The sequence below is a fragment of the Mycteria americana genome, chromosome 6, assembly GCF_035582795.1.
Source record: "Mycteria americana isolate JAX WOST 10 ecotype Jacksonville Zoo and Gardens chromosome 6, USCA_MyAme_1.0, whole genome shotgun sequence".
Lineage (NCBI taxonomy): Eukaryota > Metazoa > Chordata > Aves > Ciconiiformes > Ciconiidae > Mycteria > Mycteria americana.
This window is the reverse complement of record NC_134370.1, coordinates 4,987,517-4,999,374: the sequence shown is the minus strand read 5'-3', so window position 1 is coordinate 4,999,374 and position 11,858 is coordinate 4,987,517.

The following is an 11,858-nucleotide window of genomic DNA, read 5'->3' as shown; positions in this document are numbered from 1 at the left end:
GTGGGAACAGCTTTACATGTACAATTTTGCACATACACCTCTCTGCTCAGCCCTGGGAAGCAAGCTAAATATTGTTTTCAGCCAGTCGTCTGCACTAAATAAACCCTCTGCTGCCTTTGAAATATGCTCATAAATTTAAATCAATACTGAGCCTGGAGTCTCCATTCCTTGCTAAGAGCACATTTTTCATGTTACAAGCGTATTGTTGAGACTCTAGAGGCTGAATCTTTGTCTGCCGGCCAACATCTGGGGTATCATTTTTTAAGGCAAACATTCTAGGTCATTATAAACTGTGCTAATCTCCCTTGTTGAAATTTACATTTCTAAACCAAAGAGGGATCATGATGCATTTGTCCTGTCACATGCTATGGCATTTAACCAGGAGGTTAATTCATCGATTGACTTACCGCCTCTCTTCAGCCTGCTTTGCTACTAATCTTCCATACAAATGGGGTTAAGGAATATAATTTAGATTTACCTGCATAAACAAAGTGTACAGCCACCCCGCTAGGACGTAAAGCTTAGGGAATTTGGGGGATTAGAAGAAAACAGCATAGCTGAAGCAGCAATAAAATTAACAGTAAAATCCACATGCTGAAAATGGTGAAAATTAGAAGGAACAAATTGGGGAAAGGAAAGTTCCTGCTTCCAGCAGCCAGGGCTGGGCACAAAGGCAGAGGGGATGGGGAAGACAGCAGAGTCCCTCCCACCCTGTAATCTGTGTTCATGAGCCACCCTGGCTGCAGATCACAGGCTCCCCCTTCTTGTGGCATCTGAAACCGGTGCCCAAAGGGTAGGGCTGGTGATTCCCCTCTTCCCCTAGAAGTCCATGGCGGTTTGAAGACCCCCGAAGGACACTGCCGTGAGCCCCAAGGTGGCTGTCACTGCTGAGCCATCTCATGGCACTGCATTGCCATGGCTGTAACGGGCAGAAATCTGGTCCAGTTGACTTAAAACACCCAAAATACACAAACTAAAAGAAAGAAAGAAATTAAATATTCTCATTGCTTTGAATGCCTTCCAGCAAAAGCCCCCAGCTGAGAGGGCTTGCTTCCTGGAAAAAAGAAAAAAAAAAAAATACAAGCACTAGTTTGTTTCTAGCTCAGTTTCTCTGCCCACCTCTCATCCTGCACCAGCACAGAGCAATCCTACCCCTGCAGACTCCAGGGGAGCCGTGAAAACCCGGCACCTTCCACGTCAGTCCCTCAGTGCTGCTCTTACAGTTTCAGAGCAATTTCTAACCCTGAAGGTAGATCCTGTCAGTCTGTCTATCAGCCCAGCCACACGGGAATAACTTCTGATTATTAAAAGCATCATGAGCTCACCAGCTTGGAGACTCAGAGGGCTCCAGGGACTCTCTAGCATCAGCCAGCGTGAAAGAAAATAGCAACTTTTGTCAAAGTGGCACAGGTTTTGCAATGTGCAGGAAATATTCCTTTACATCCACCGTCAACCCTGTGCTGCTGTGGTTGTTGCTATCAGCCAGCTGTGCCGTGCCGTGCCTCCATGAGCCTTGCCTCTCCCATGCCGCGGGACCGGGGCGCTGAACTGAGACCTGCCGATTTCATCACATGCACTCAAAGCAATTCTCAGACTTATGGCATGTTCACTTTTGACCCCCTAAGTGTAACGAAGCTGCGGGGTTAAAGCCCAGCAGGTTGTCCCACCACTCGTCCAACCATGGGAGCTCTGTGGAAACAGCCACGATGGAGGGGGAGGCCATGTGTGCTGACATCATCTGTGTTGACTGATCAAGTGGTTTAGGAGAAAGGCTGCGATCTTGCCGAAACACGTGGCATGAAGGTGTGAATATGTGAGGCAATTAGCAGCCTCCATCTCAATTAATCAATAAGGGTTAGGCCAAGTATTTTGCCCTCTCTGCCTCCATTTTCTTCTCTCTCCCATTCTTTGGTTAAGATGCTTTAACTATGGAAGTCCGACGATTTTTCCAATGGGTAAATAAGGGGAAAATGAGTAAATCTCAGGTTCAGAAACAGAGGAAGAAATAGTTGGGTAAGGAGTTGCAGCTGCATTTTCAGAGCGCACTGTGTTTGAACAGCAATCTCCTGCTTTCTCTGGCAATGAAAATCATCTTCTCAGTACATGGTAGCAAAGACCGCTATTGAAAAGGGCTTAGTGAGATGCTGACTTCAATCTTCTATCTGCAAAGCATTCAGCCTTTTCTGCTATAAAAGCAATGAGTGTGATATGAATACAAACTGATGAAAACAAATCCTTGCTAACTTGGACTTTTTGCCAGGTGAGAAGCTGAGAAACCTTCTCTAATTTTAGTGTCTTCAGTCTGGTCATTGTTCTTTAGCCTGGGCGACCTGTCATGTCAATTGTTTTGTTTTTCAGAAACATCAAAATAAAGTTCTTTTTGCCTGTCTGTACCTTACATTCTAATAAAAGTGCTTTACTGGAATGATAAACTGGCAGAACTCTGTCTCGGGCCATAGCCCATGCAGCCCACCAGCACACAGTTGCCTTTACAGGCATTGAGCCAATCTTAAAAAAAGAGAGAAAACTGAAAATATTTTCATGGAAATATGCATTTTTAATAAAAACCACAACTTAATTGAAAAAAGATTATTCAAGCAATTCTATTTTCAGCTAATCAGAGAATATTTAAGACATATTTAAAAATTACAGAATTTTGATAGAATTGTAAAAGGCTGATGTTCACTGGCTTTGTAAACTACTTTTTAAAAAATCTGTAGAAAATTATTATGCAATGAAAGGTTTTCCCCTTGGTTTAAAAAGAGAGTAAGCCAGGGAGTTATCACAGAATCACAGAATCGTATAGGTTGGAAAAAACCTTTAAGATCATCGAGTCCAACCGTAAACCTAACACTGCCAAGCCCACCACTACACCATGTCCCTCAGCACCTCATCCAAACGTCCTTTAAATACCTCCAGGGATGGGGACTCAACCCCTTCCCTGGGCAGCCTGTTCCAATGCTTGACAACCCTTTCAGAGAAGTAAAATTTCCCAATATCCAGTCTAAACCTCCCCTGGCGCAACTTGAGGCCATTTCCTCTCGTCCTATCACTTGTTACGTGGGAGAAGAGACCGACCCCACCTCTCTACCCCCTCCTTTCAGGCAGTTGTAGAGAGCGATGAGGTCTCCCCTCAGCCTCCTTTTCTCCAGGCTGAACAACCCCAGGTCCCTCAGCCGCTCCCCATCAGCCTTGTGCTCCAGACCCTTCCCCAGCTCCGTTGCCCTGCTCTGGACACGCTCCAGCCCCTCAATGTCTCTCTGGGAGTGGGGGGCCCAACACTGAACACAGCATTTGAGGTGTGGCCTCACCAGTGCCCAGTACAGGGGGCAATCACTGCCCTAGTCCTGCTGGCCACACTGTTCCTGATACAAGCCAGGATGCCATTGGCTTTCTTGGCCACCTGGGCACACTGCTGGCTCATATTCAGGCGGCTGTCAACCAACACCCCCAGGTCCTTCTCTGCCAGGCAGCTTTCCAGCCACTCTTCCCCAAGCCTGTAGCGTTGCATGGGGTTGCTGTGGCCCAAGTGCAGGACCTTGCACTTGGCCTTGCACTTATCATGGATTAACTGTCACAGTCATCTTCCCTGAGAAATGTTTACTCAATATTTGGCTGCTTTTCCTTCTTTGTCTGACCTTAGTCTCACAAAACCAAAACACAGAGTTGAGGGACATTTTTTGGGACTTGGACAAGAAAAACAGATGCAAGAGTGTTTTCTGATCTGCTCCAGTTAGAAATGAAATGGATTGTTCTCTATTTTTTTATTAGTGTGTCTGGACAATTTTGACTTTTTGGGAAAATACCAAGCCAGAAGTATTCCAAATGTTCCCAAGATACAACAGGGTAATTGAAGTTGAGTTGTCCTATTTACTGTTCTCTTGGAGGAGCTGGACTTTTCTGGCTGGTTTGTCTTTTCTTCTTTACCATCACCACTAAGTGGTAAAAGGTGCGTCTGAAATGTGTATAGCAGATCCCAAAGAGCATGTGAATTTAAATATTGGGAGTAGGAAGGGCTTAAAGGCAAAAATATCGCAAGACCCCAGGAAAATGTCACCCGTACATTTGTGACAGATATCTAGAGTTCTCAGAAAAGGTAGATACATTTTGTGTGCAAATATCACTGAATTCAAGCACTGGTGGTGTGGATGCAGCAACACAAAGAATAAATAACAGCCCCAGGACAGACTCAAGAGAAGGAACATTCATGGAAGCCTTTCTTTCTTTTCTTACTCTGTTCATATTTTAGAAGGTAAAACCATTGTGGCTTCATCACACAATATGTCCAAGGAAGGCAGAGATTTTTTAGGTTAGAAAATTTATTTTGTTTACTCTTGTATTCTCAGGGTAAGGATTACCTTAGATTTCAGTTTGTTGCACTTTCTGCTATACAGGCTGGTCTCTTGTGACTTACTGGGGAATGTTTTCTGAAATAAAAAGCTTTTTCTTTTAACAAACTGTGTCATGACTTTCATCCAGCTGACAAAACAAAACAGTGAACATTTTCAGTAGTATGTAGGAGTGGGTATGGGGGCTTCTGTTTACATGCAAGAATTACTTGAAGCAATGAATCAAATTGCTGGCATCTAGTTTTGTCAGCACCCTACAATCTCTTTTTCTTTGTATAATAATATTTACTCTTCAAGCACCCCCAACTACAGCCTCAAAGTATCAGTGCAATAGACAAATTTCCCGTACAAGTTACAAGTGATACTTCCTTTTTTCCCGTACCACAAGGCTGTGGTTTCTGCTTCAGATTCCTTTCCTGTGTTCTCCTCCTACACTCATTTTTCTCCAGTGCAACTTCCATAAAGTTATTCTTCATATATACCAGCATGAACAAATACACACTCAGAGACAGAAATATTATTAAGCAGTTTTTACAAATCTCAAACCCAGTTTGATGATGATGATGATGATGATGATGATGATGATGATTATTATTATTATTATTATTATTATTATGTTTAAATAAGAACAGATTTTTCCAAATTTGCAACCATGCCTTGGTAATAACCCATGGTACATTAATAAAATATGTTTTGTTGCTTGCAGTCACTGTATGCTTTCCAGAGGTTGTTCCAGTAACAAAAGCACATCCAGATACGTTCTTTAAGTGAAGTAAAGAAAAACAAACAAGATCAGCCCAGCAGAGAGATTTCAGTGACGCTGCCCAATCTGTACGGCTTTGAGACCTGATCGTTGTTAATTCCCCTAGTCCAGCCGAGGAAATGTACTCTGTGCCTTTGTGAAGGTTTCTTGAGAAGAGGTCAATGCAGTACCCACAGAGTCCGGTTTTGTGGAGCCAAGGTGATGACCTACCCCAAAGCCTTCCCCTGCTCGACCCCTGCACTCATCACCCTGCAGTCCCCAGCAAAAGATGCCGCCGTCTGTGGAGGAACAAGTCTATGGTGTTACTCAGCATCCTTCTCTCCTTGTGCTGGGGACAAGGACGTGGGTCACCAAGGACACAGGACTTTGGACAGTTTGGTGGCCCACCTCTCAAGTTACCAGGCCTTTGTGCCATAACTGTGCTGTGTGGTACGCGTCATGGGTAACGTGTACTGAATTTGATGGTGTTAGTGCTGTACTCAGTGACACATGTCCCACTGACTTCATTTGGATAGAGCTTTCGTTTGAAAAGAAGAAAAATTAATCCATATTTCTGATTACCCATAAAAAAAAAAAAGATGATTAACCTTAAATGCTAATAAAAAATTACATAAACAAATGCCATGTTGAGTCCAGGCAAACTAAGCAAAGTCATTGTGTTGCAACCAAGAAAATATATTCAATTTTATAAATGGTAGAGTCTGTGTTGTTATTATTATTATTGTTATCACTGAAGGAAAGAGAGAAAAAAAAGAAAAGATCTTATTATATTTCTTAATGTTCTAATGAGTCCTGAGTCATAGTTTTTTTCTTCTTGGGTTAGAGCATTAATAAGAGGGTAATTTTCTAGTTGGCTGTGTGTCAGGGGTATAATCTTTATCCTACTTGTTGGAACAATTAACACTTAAAAGACTGTGATTATATTATGTGCTAATCCACAGTAACTATTGCAGGAATTCCCAGAGACAATATCCTCAAAACCCCACTGTTCTATTTAACTAATTTCGAATGATAAGGCCAAGAAATCAAATACTCAAAACTCAGGCCATTGTGGATATAGTCCTTGTCCTGAACAGTAGAAAACCTCAAGTATTCTATTTGCAGATATTTGCAATTCTGTGGTAATTTAAATAAACAATTTCTCAGTAATAAAGACTCAGTCTATAGTACTGTCAGGCATTAAGCAGAACGAGATCAGACATTGAAAGTATTTTTCACTGGAAAGGAGATCTCAATTCAGATTTTAGATCTGAATTTTCCTTTTTAAGAAAAAATTATATCAAACAGTCACTTACTGCCCAAGTAATACCATGGAAATCAGTGGAACTGGTCCTATATTCAACAGGAACACAAACTCCTGTTTCTGTGCTTGATTTCAGATGTAAAATGCCAGCTCTGCAAACAGCGTAGATCCACAGAAGACCATTTGGAAGAGGGTCTTGACAAACAGTTCAACCATGAATCAGGGCAAAGGGACAGGAGATTTCAGAATATGTGTTGAAATGTCATTTCTTCCAGTCTTTTTTTTTAATATTTGTACTCTTCCTTTAATTTTTAAATCAAGCTTTGAAAATTTTAACCAAACATCTGACTTCATTCCTTTTATTATTCATGTAAGTCAAGGTTTAGAAATGTATATGGTATGTTATATAGAAACATATATGCAAATGTATACGGTGAGATGATATGTACCAGTACAAAACCAGAAATAAGTATAATGTAATTGATTATGGAAATTGGTGTCAGAAGGGGAGGGGAAATTCAACAAAAGGTTGGCATAAATAAAGAAGAGTTTTAAGGTTGGAGGAAAAAAGAAGAGAAGGGCAAGAGCACAACGAGCTGCATTATCTTCTTAAGATATGGGAACATCCCCAAGCCTTGATCTCTAGATGACACGAATCTGTGGATGTACATCGATATCAGCTCAGCAATGTCAACATAGATAACTAAGTATTCCCCTCTCAGACTCTTAGCAAGTCACTCACCAGCTTCACCATCCTTCAGGAAATTGCCTTTAGGGACTGGGAATGGGCCTGTGACAGCAACAAGGGGTGATAAAAGTCAAGGTTTGAGGTTTAATGGATTTAAGCTCCCTGGCCAGTGCTGAGAAAGCACTTTGCAGGCCTTCATTTTGATACTCTGGGGTGTTGGGAAGTTATTTTAAAAGTTTGAGGAAAATCTAGCCTATCGTTTCACGATGGCATGCTACAGTTACCTTTGCAGCCTGGAGAAAATTACCTCGTTGAGAGCCTCAACCACAACACAGGGAGTTTTTCCTTAGTGACATCAGCTGGTGTTGGGAAATATCCTGCCCATGCTGAGAGAGGTAAAGAGCTTGCATAATTCGGAGTGAGACAAAATACAAAGAAGAGACCAGCTGCAGGCTCTGGACCTGTCCCGGGCTGTGTGGCAGACCCTGAGCAGCCGTAAAGTCATTTGATTTGTGTATTTGTCCCACTTTCTCTATCAATGGTGTCCAATGCAACATGATTCTTCACTATGAGGTTGGTGAGGCACTGGAACAGGTTGCCCAGAGAAGTTGTGGATGCCCCATCCCTGGAAGTGTTCAAGGCCAGGTTGGATGGGGCTTTGAGCAACCTGGTCTAGTGGAAGGTGTCCCTGCCCATGGCAGGGGGATTGGAAATAGATGATCTTTAAGGTCCCTTCCAACCCAAATCATTCTATGATTCTATGATTCTATGATAGCAACTGGAGTTGTGACAGTGTCTTCCTGTACATTTCACTTCACCTGTACAACTAGTACTCAACTACTGTTTTACAAAATTTGTACCTGTTTTCCTTCTAAACTCTCAGGATCAGGCTCATTCTGCTTCCTTAAACTTAGCAGAAGTAAAGTGAAAAAGTTCTTGGAATAAGGAACCAAATAATATCATATTTTATAAAGGCAGTTCCAGTCTTGCCATCCACAAAATGATAGCATTATGTAACTGGGCAAGTGCTGGCTTTTTAATAGAAACTGTAACAAATATATTAAATGAAAACATGTGGTGGTAATTGGTTCAAGGCCTGCTCTATTTTCTTGTGTTGGCAGTTCCTTCTCCTTTAGCTCAGCATAGATTTGGTATTTCCTAAGAGTCTCAGGTGTTAGAACAAAAAATGCATTTTTATTTATATACTGTTTGTCATGGTAAAAGCATAGAAAGTCATTGTTTTAAGGTCAAAAGTATAAGCGGAATCTCTTGTGAAAAAAGATGAATGCAAATATTTGACTTTTGAGGAACACTACCTGTAGAGTAACCAACTCACACGCAGCAATAATGAGGCCAGTCCATGGGCCTGTGTTCACTGTGTAGGCTTCCAACATTTGCCTTGACCCTGGAAGAGGGCTGGAGGTCAGCCAGCCGCCCGAGAGCAACGCACACCAAACACTCGAAGAAGCCAGCCCACGAAGAACAGCACTGCACACACCATGCCACTGATGAAAGATTTTATTACAAGTCGCCTGGTAATGAATATTTTCTTTAGAGGTCCATCAGCTAAACTTATTTAATGTGTAAGAGTCTCAACTTTCTTTTAAAAAGAAGTTCATTTCTAGCCCACATGGCTGGGAAGGCAAACATGAAAATGAAATAGGAAACCCGTGGTTAACAGGCAAATGCAAGCTTCAGAAAAAGCCCAAATGTTTTACTTTAACTAATCTCAAATTTCGTGGGATTGGGGTCACATTTTTCAATACATGGGATTAGCAGCAGTTCACATGCAATATATAATATTTTTTTCTTCTAATTAAACCTGAATTAACTGAAAATATAGGATTTCTTATGTGACCAAATAGTTTTTAGAAATGTTCTGTTTTCTTGCAGCTACACCGTGGTCCAAGAGTGGAGATCCCCAACTTTATCCAGGAGTGCTCAGTAAAACTGACATCTATCAGAGGTCTGAAGCAGTACCTTTACAGAATGAGATGTCCTACTGGTGCTTTGGCTGATACACATCTTTGTAAAAGTTAAGATGCTTTCCTGGATTTTCACACACAAACCCAGAGGTGGTGTATGATAGCAAAGACTGCTAGGAGCTGAGGATTAGTAAGAGACATTAGCCTTGTACTTGATAATGTCAATAAAATCCAGTATTTTGGATGGATGAATAGAATCAGTCTAGTATCAGCAGTCCCAAGTCAATTTTCAAAGACATTTTTTACTTTGGACCTGTGTGCAGTCCACTTAGAAGCAGCAAAATAATTCACATTTGCTTCATCTAGTTAAAATTCTAGTTGGATTTTCTTCCACAAGCAATGGATTAAACTGGATTTCCTATCAATCACTTAGCATGGAGATATAGTACGATAAATTGGCCTTGAAAATAAAAGTGCAAGACTCTTATTAATGGTAATACTACCCCAAAAAATGAACAGATGCAGAACTTGACTCCTTCTCAGCTGAAAAGGCACAGCATTCAGTAGATGAAAAACAGGCTTATTAAAGGACAAAGTTGAATCAATAAATATCAAGATGCAGAACGTGCACAGTTGTGGTGGAAGTCCTCTCCTTTTTCCCTCTTAGAAGACCCAGAAGTTGGCATGGTGCTTTCAGCTAGGTCGCACACAGAGGTCATTGGCAGACCTTTTGCTGTTGCAGTTTGACATCTGAAAAATACTTGTTTGGCATAATAATGATGTATAACTCCTCCCACTAATGACTAGTACATTGAGGATGAGAGGCATAATTATAATGATGAAAATGATATCTGGAAATGGTATCAAACAGTACTCAGTCACAATGAAGCTGTGACCCACATGGTGGGTCTCAAATAACCTGAGGAGAATTCAGAGTTGAAGAGAAACAAGGCCAAATCTAAATGAGGCGATACTGACCTGGAAAAAGGTGCTTCCTTATAAATGGAAAATTTAAACCTGGCTATAATGCTTATAAAGACAGAAACGGTGACAAATTTCTCCAAATGGTGAGATTTCAATAGAAAATTATCCCTTGGCTTGAAAGTCTCCCCAGTTCTAAAGACAGTTTTATAAACAAATGGTCCAGTTTTAGTTTTAGTGCAATAGTTTGTATAGCAGTGTCCTGGTTTCGGCTGGGATAGAGTTAATTTTTTTCCTAGTAGCTGGTATAGAGCTGTGTTTAGGATTTAGCATGAGAATCATGTTGGTAACACGCTGATGGTTTAGCTGTTGCTGAGCAGTGCTGACACTGGGCAAGGACTTTTCCGCTCCCCCTGCTCTGCCGGGTGCACAAGAAGCTGGGAGGGGGCACAGCCAGCACAGCTGCCCCCCACTGCCCAAAGGGCTGTTCCATACCGTATGGCGTCATGCCCAGTATAGACACTGGGGGAGTTGGCCGGGGGCAGCGATTGCTGCTCGGGGACGGGCTGGGCATCGGTCGGTCAGTGGGTGGTGAGCAATTGCATTGTGCATCATTCGTTTTGTATATTCTTTTATCATTATTATTATTGTTTTCTCTTCCTCTACTGTCCTATTAAACTGTCTTTATCTCAACCCACGGGTTTTACTTATTTTTTTCCGATTCTCTCCCCCATCCCATCAGGACAGGGGGGGAAGGGTGGCCGAGCAGCTGTGTGGTGCTTAGTTGATGACTGGGGTTAAATCACAACAAGCGGTTAGTTATAGTAGCTAGTTAGTATAACAGTTTGAAGCCAAAAAAAGCACTTCTAACAAACAGACTGAGAAACGTAGTTTAAATTTAGTAGATGAAATGCCAGAAATAAGCAGAGAGGAACTGATGGAAAACGAACTTCCAGTGTGACTGAAACAAATATTGGCTTCAAATACTTTTAACCAGCAAGCTGACAAATTCAGCGAAACAGGTGGAAAACATTTGGATGCTCATTCTCTCAAACAAACATTTTTGATACTTTAAGAAAGGGAGGGGAGAATTTAGCGGCTGAAAAGTTAGCTCAGTATTTAGGGCTGCAGTTTGAGGTTTAGTAGAGAAGAGGAACCATTATAATGAACTTGCAATTAAAATGATGCCGTTCATATTGCCGTTAAATGGAGGACATACTAGACATGTTGGTATACCATCTTCTATTATCCAGAAGTTTACGATGGGAATTGCTTTTACAAGACAAGAGCTCCCACACAAAAGGGACTCAATTTAGTAATTTGTAATCTACCATTTAAAAAGGGGGGAGGGGAAGCTTTACTTAGCCTCATCTTTCAGCCCTAAGGTGCTGAGACCTTCAGCTAAGCTATCTACATGTCAGCTGAGCTATACTGCATGATCAGAAAATGGGGGAGGGGGGCTTTATTTGCCATACTATATGCACCACCCAAATGGCCAGGGTGCCAAGCCCACGCTGGCATGGGCATGCTGCTGAGGAGCAGAAGCTCCAGCAAGAAATTTATTAAAATTGTCCACTAACATCAGGCCAGAGAAAAGGACAGATTTTTTTTTATTCCCTTGTCTATATTATCTAACTCAGAATATTTTTGATCTTAAAAAAGCCTTTGGTCACAGATACTCGTGGTTGATAGTTTCCTCTGTTAAGACATTTTATATTTGGGTGGTGACATTGCCATAAAATACTTTTTTGACTACTGAAAGTGCTCTGATCTCCATGTTGGTTGAATAATCTATCCCACACACCTGGCTGAGGTATGGATAGACTGTGGGAAGGGGAAGGAGGCCAAGGGGTGTCTGACCCTCCCCAGGGCATCACTTGTGCTCTAGCTGCAGGACCAACCACCAGCCCTGCGGAGGGAAAGAACCAGGAAAGGGCATAATACGTCTGTGCAGTTACTGCCTGTTTCT